Here is a 6,778-nt window from a genome sequence, read left to right as displayed (position 1 = left end):
ATCAAGTCCCTCAGACAATATTAGAAATGAATATATTAAGTGTACGAAAGATATTCTGTTACCTTACTTTGTTTAACATTATACTGCCAATGTCAAAAAATGAATTTTTTGGTAGAATAACAAAAGCTGGTATGAATAATTTTATAAGAAAATGGAAAAATATTGTTAATTCACCTACCGGAGTTAGTAAACGAGGAGGCAATAAATTAAGGACCTATAAATTGTTTAAAGCAGAATATGAACCAGAAAATTATTGTAAAACTATACTGTCCCGATTACATAGATCTGCTTTAGCTAAATTTAGGTGTGGTGTGGCACCGTTACGTATTGAGACCGGAAGGTATGAAAGATTACCGGTTAATGAAAGATTATGTCCCTTCTGTAAGGATCAAATAGAAAATGAAAAACATGTTATTATGAAATGCGAGTTATATAATGACATTCGAGATAATTTGTATAGAAAAGCTAAAGATATAAATGAGAATTTTTTGGATATGTCAGAAAATGATCAGTTCATATTTATTTTTACCAGTAGTGAAATGACATATTTTACGGCCAAAACCTGCTTTTTTATTCTGAGAAGAAGGAATGAATTTATATATAAATGATGTCTTGTGTATTTTATGTAATATAATATTTTTTAAAGGTTAGAAAATATCTTAGGTAAATGCATAAAAACAATGTTAATCAGATCTTCTCATATTTGATATGAGATGATAAGTGTTTTAAGCTATATATTTAATAATTATAACAGCCTTTGCTGAGATTTTCATGATCCGGTCTTACACTCCTTGTTTTAACTAGTTTTTAAGAGACAGTATTTGCTGTTTTCTTCAGAATATGTAACAATTACTCTCTGTAAGATTAACATTGTTATTATGTTCTTAAGTGTTAGTCTGTAAATACTTAACAAAAGTAATTATAGTGTACTAGAAAGGAATGACACAATGACCTTTTATTGTATCTTAAGAACGGATATGCACAATGCTATATTCTATTAGAAGTTATTTGCATAGATGATACTATAGAAATGAATAAATATAAAATATAATCAGGCGGTCACTTACTCAACATTAATACAGGTATTATATACTTACTCGGTTATTTACTCTACATCGGTACACTCGTGTTCTCGCTTGGTCACTTAACATCCGTACACTCATGTACTCTTTTAGTCACTTAAAATTGTTGAACAAGACGTTTAACCCGAATACACACACACATACACACACTTACTCAACATCCGTACATATATTTATGTACCCACTCTGGCACTCATTCAGCATCTGTACATTCATGTATTTACTTGGTCAGGTACTCAACATTAGTGCATTCACGTACTCACTCAACATCCACACACTCGTGTAGTCATTCGGTCACCCACTCAATATCTGGACATGTACTCATGTACCCACTCGGTCACCTACCTAAACATCCGTACATTTATGTACTCACTTGGTCAGTTACTCAGCATATGTGCGTTCATGTACTCACTCGACATCTGTACTTTCATGTACTCACTTGATTAGCTACTCAGCATTTGTGCATTCATGTACTCCCTCAACATCCTTACACTCATGTACTCATTTGGTCATCTACTCATCATCTTCATATGTATTTATGTACCCACTCGGCTACTTACCTCAACATCCGTACATTCATGTACTCACTCGGTCAGTTACTCAACTTTCATGCATTCGGGTAGTCATACAACATCCATAGATGTATTCATGTAGTTACTTGGTCATTGTCAACTTTTATTTAGTGTCATACCAGATGAATTTTATTCATAAATGATATTGAATATAGTACACATGATTTTATATTTTAATTCTTAATTAAGTTAATATGAATTTATAAGTTATATGGTATGTTTTTAAATGTGAGTATGTATATTGTCTCTTATAGTTCTGTTTAGAACGGTCATTTACAATTGTTTTAGTCTGTATGTAATTTTATATGTTTGTAAATGAATGAGACATAAATAAATAAATAAATACCTATCTATGTTAAGCTGTTTAACCGTGTGCTAGACACAGGCTTCATCCCAAATGCATGGCTAGAAGGAACAATAATTCCAGTCTTTAAAAATAAAGGTCAGACAAATGACTCAAACAATTATCGCCCAATTACAATTTTAAGCTGTTTAGGAAAGTTATTTACATCAATATTAAACAACAGGTTAACAAAATATCTTGAGGACAATAATATTTTATATGAAAATCAAGCCGGTTTTAGGAAAGGTTACTCGTGTGCGGACCATATATTTACATTGTATTCTCTAATTGAAATACTTAAAAAGAAAAAGCAAAAACTTTTTTGTGCTTTTGTAGATTTTTCTCAAGCATTTGATAAGGTATGGCGAGTCGGTCTCTGGCATAAATTGTTACAAATTCTATAGATGGAAAGTTCTTTGAAGTTATTAATAACATGCACAAAAATATAAAATCACGTATCTCATATAATGGATCTTTCTCAAACTCGTTCATTTCCGAGACTGGGGTAAGACAGGGTGAAAATTTGTCCCCTGTCCTATTTTCCATGTACTTAAACGACCTTCAAACTTACTTACAGAATAGTGGATCTGTTGGAGTAGAGCTACTTGATTCCCAAGATCTAACATTATGGCTTAAACTCCTTGTTCTACTCTATGCAGATGATACTATTTTAATCTCGAACTCATCATCTGACCTTCAAAACTGCTTGAATAGTTTCAATAATTACTGCACTAATTGGCATTTAAAGGTAAATTTAAACAAGACTAAAATAGTTATATTTGGGGCTCGACAATCGAGAAATTTCAGTTTCTACTTAGGTGAGGAAACTATTGAGATTTCTGACACTTACCACTATCTAAGGGTAACATTCTCCAGTAATGGTTCTTTTCTGAAAGCTAGAAAACACGTAGTGCAGCAAGCAACTAAGGCAATGTATCTATTATTTACTAAATCGAACAATTCAGATCTACCTTTAGACCTTATTATCAAATTATTTGACCACACCGTTCTACCTATACTGACTTACGGATCAGAAATATTTGGATACGAAAATCTGGAAATATTAGAGAAAGTGCATAATGATTTCTTACGTAAAATTACTAAAGCTCGAAAATCGACCCCCTCTACATGCTAATGGGCGAACTTGACCGATATCCAATATCTATCATAGTTAAATCCCGAATGATATCATTTTGGAATCGTCTTATTACTGGGAAACAAAATAAAATATCGTTGGAAATTTACAAATATATGGTCAACGATCCTAATCATGAATTTAAATGGATTTCTAAGTTAAAAGCCATTTTGAACTCTGTAGGTCGACCAGATCTCTGACAGAACCAGGCCCAAATAAATTATGGAATCATCCATAAACAAATAAAACAAACATTAATAGACCAATATAAACAGTCATGGCATGCACAGCTTCCCCAGTCGAATAAAGGTCTAATTTACAATAGTTTTAAAGAAGATCATTGTCTTGAAGATTATTTCAAATTGTTAGACATAAAAGAATGTATAACCTTATTTAGATTTAGAACTGCAAATCATAAACTCCCAGTAGAAGTTGGGCGGTACACTGTGTAACTCGAATCAAACCGGCACTGAGCGACATTATTTATTTCATTGTATTTTTTTTTTCGAAAGACAAAGAGAAATGTTCATGCAAAACTCTACTTTTTTTTTACAGTTCTATATTCTTCGAGTATCATCAATATTAAGTAATTTCATATTTCTATCTCACTAACATAGTGTACATGTAACTGTTCTACTGCCTTACAACTGAAATATTTATGTTCAAAAGATGTCACTTACATGTGCATATTTATCCGTAACTCACATCTTCGTACACATTTTTAAGTATTAAATCCGTCAGTGTTCTGTATAAAGCATTAGTTAAGCACATATATGTTATTTGCATTTTTGCTCTATTTTATGAATCACATTCCTTTCAGTTGTGAAAAGACAAACACGAAATCCTCGTTATTCACGTGCAGCACTAATCAGTTCTCCTAACCGCTTAAAACAAATACCTCACATATTATCCATGTAAATATAACAGAACTGTTACAGTAATAATTATTTTATAATTGAAAAATGTTTACAGCTTTATCATAGAATATTTTCATTTATATATATAATACACACTTTAATATAAAGTACTACTTTTCTCGGTGAGGTTCGGTTATATTACAGGCGCGTATATATCGCACTCTTATACTAAATGCCCCCCCCCCCCCCCACCGATATATATATCTTTTTGTTGAAATTGATGTTAGTATTATATACAAGAGTTTCTAACTATTTATTAGTAAATGAACCCCTGCTTTCCATTTACTTGATGAATACTTAATACTGAATGTTAATTTCAAGTTTCTTATGTTAATGTCTATTGATAACTGTTACTATTTGTTAACAGTACTTCTTGTACCGGAACCATTCTATCGTTCATGTTAATCTTTACTATGATATATATCCATGTTGTATTCTAAATTGCCTGGATGAAATAAAAGAATATGTTCTGTTCTGTTCTGTTCTGGATGATGGCGAGATAATCATGTGATTTTGCACCAATATCGGAAACAGTCAATTAAAAAACTGATAACTCCAACTAGTCACTTGCACTTTCTAATAAAAGGCAGCCCATTTCAGCAGATGGCATCACATCTCTAGAAATCAAGAAATAAACAACAAATAAATACAGAAGTTTCGGACAGCTTCAAGTTGAAAGGTAAGAAAAATATTGCTTTTAATTCATTTAGCAGTTGACTTCATTTAAATATTTCAGTACACAAGAAGTATACTTGTTTCAATCAGTATTGAATTACACAAACTTTATTCATCTAAGAGTGTCAGACTCCCATTTGAAAAGCGATGACAGGAACTTTAGTGTAGATGTATATATATTCATAAGTATAACTAGGGCTGTCATTGATTGGGTCTTAGGCATATCGACAATACCGATATATCAGAGGACAATTATCGATGATACATCGATATATCGATTATTAAGTTGGATTAACAACCTATTATTCATATGCATACTATATACCTTCCAGTAAATGCTGTTTTTAGTTTTATTGCCTACTTTTCATATTACTGTTTGATTGTGTTGTATTTGTATTTATGAAAATAAAAGAAACAAATAAAAATCAATAAAATCTTTCATTTTTATTTTGCCTTCACTTCTCTTTTGCATTTATCTAAATTTACAACTTTGTAAGCTTAATTGATTTTGAGGGTCTGAGTGTTTATCTGGATAGTTTTTTCTCTCTGCAAAATATCGATTTTTGAAAATGGGAATCGATAATCGATCGACAAAAAAATATCGTTGATACATCGATATCGTTTCTATCGATGACAGCCCTAAGTATAACACAAATAAATTTTTAGCGTCAATGTCAGTGTCACATAATACACGATTTTATCATTGTGTCAAATTGTTCTCTCGCGCACACAATTTTGAGTCTGTTTTTTTTTTCAGTGTATACAATGTACATGTATATATACATTATACCAGATTTATATAGTAAATGCATGGTTATAGATGCTACCTCACCGAGTTCCTCAATTTTGGTAGCATGTAGCTCTGAAACGAGAAGGAATATTATATTACAAGCAAAACATCTTTATAATGATATTACAGAAATGAAGACTTTAAAAGTTTTAAAAAAAGCTCAAAGCAGAACGTCACTCATGGTTAGAAACACATTTAATGCTGAAATGAGATGCCTATCAAACATGAAGTAAATGATGCTTATTTGCGACTATCAGATACAATACTTTAATTCTTATAAATGTCAGAGCTTCCTCTTTTGGTTTTCTAAAATGTATTTTTATGGCTATTATTGTCTGAATCGTATGTTTCTGTACAAACGTTTTAAATATCTTGAAAAAAAATGAAAACAAAAAGGATTTTACTTATATATGAAGAACACTATAAAGAAGGCAGCAACAAAAATGTACGAAGGATTTAACGAAAGATAATCTGAAATCCCTTCATAATATATATATATATATATATATATATATATATATATATTTCTAATATTGTTTTTTCTTTCTTTTGCTTTAACAACATAACAACAGTAAAACTTTCCAGATGTAAAAGAATAACCGTAACCTGAATCATTTATAAATTAATGACAAAAGGAATCTAGATACGGTATCAGATAAGACCTAAAGTCATTCTATACAGTAATGGCCTGAAACACACGATGAAAATTCTTCAAGTCAATATATTAGGAAATAAAGTGTAGAAATATATTTTATTATGACCATAAGAAAATTCATTAATCAGAGCTAAATGCTGGTAAAAAATTGCAAGATAAGAAGGTCCCAGATATAACAGGGATATTATAACAATAGCTCGATCTGGGATGCTGTATTCGGCTCGAGTGGATTTTTGCCAGATCGGATCTCACGAGGCGCGCAAGCGCAGAGTTTGATCCGACCTTGCAAAAATCCACGAGAGCCGAATACAAAATCCCAGATCTAGCTACTGTTATAATGACCCTTTTATCATATAACTCTACCTTTTTGTTTGTTGTTTTGTTATTTAACGAAATTTTCAATGTTTATCGATATTAAAATGGAACTAAGTGAAGTTTTTATGTGCGCTATTAATAGAACTGTGTCAGGTCATGCATATTAATGAAAGTAGTCCGACAGCATGAATACGGAAGATACAATACGGAATTTAAAAGGTACAATACGGATTTTTTTCTGCCTGTTCATATTTAATTGAGAAATAAAAGCCGATTTTTTACAGAATTTATATA

Source organism: Mercenaria mercenaria, unplaced genomic scaffold (assembly GCF_021730395.1).
Source record: "Mercenaria mercenaria strain notata unplaced genomic scaffold, MADL_Memer_1 contig_1582, whole genome shotgun sequence".
Taxonomy (NCBI): domain Eukaryota; kingdom Metazoa; phylum Mollusca; class Bivalvia; order Venerida; family Veneridae; genus Mercenaria; species Mercenaria mercenaria.
Note: the sequence above shows the minus strand (reverse complement) of the source record.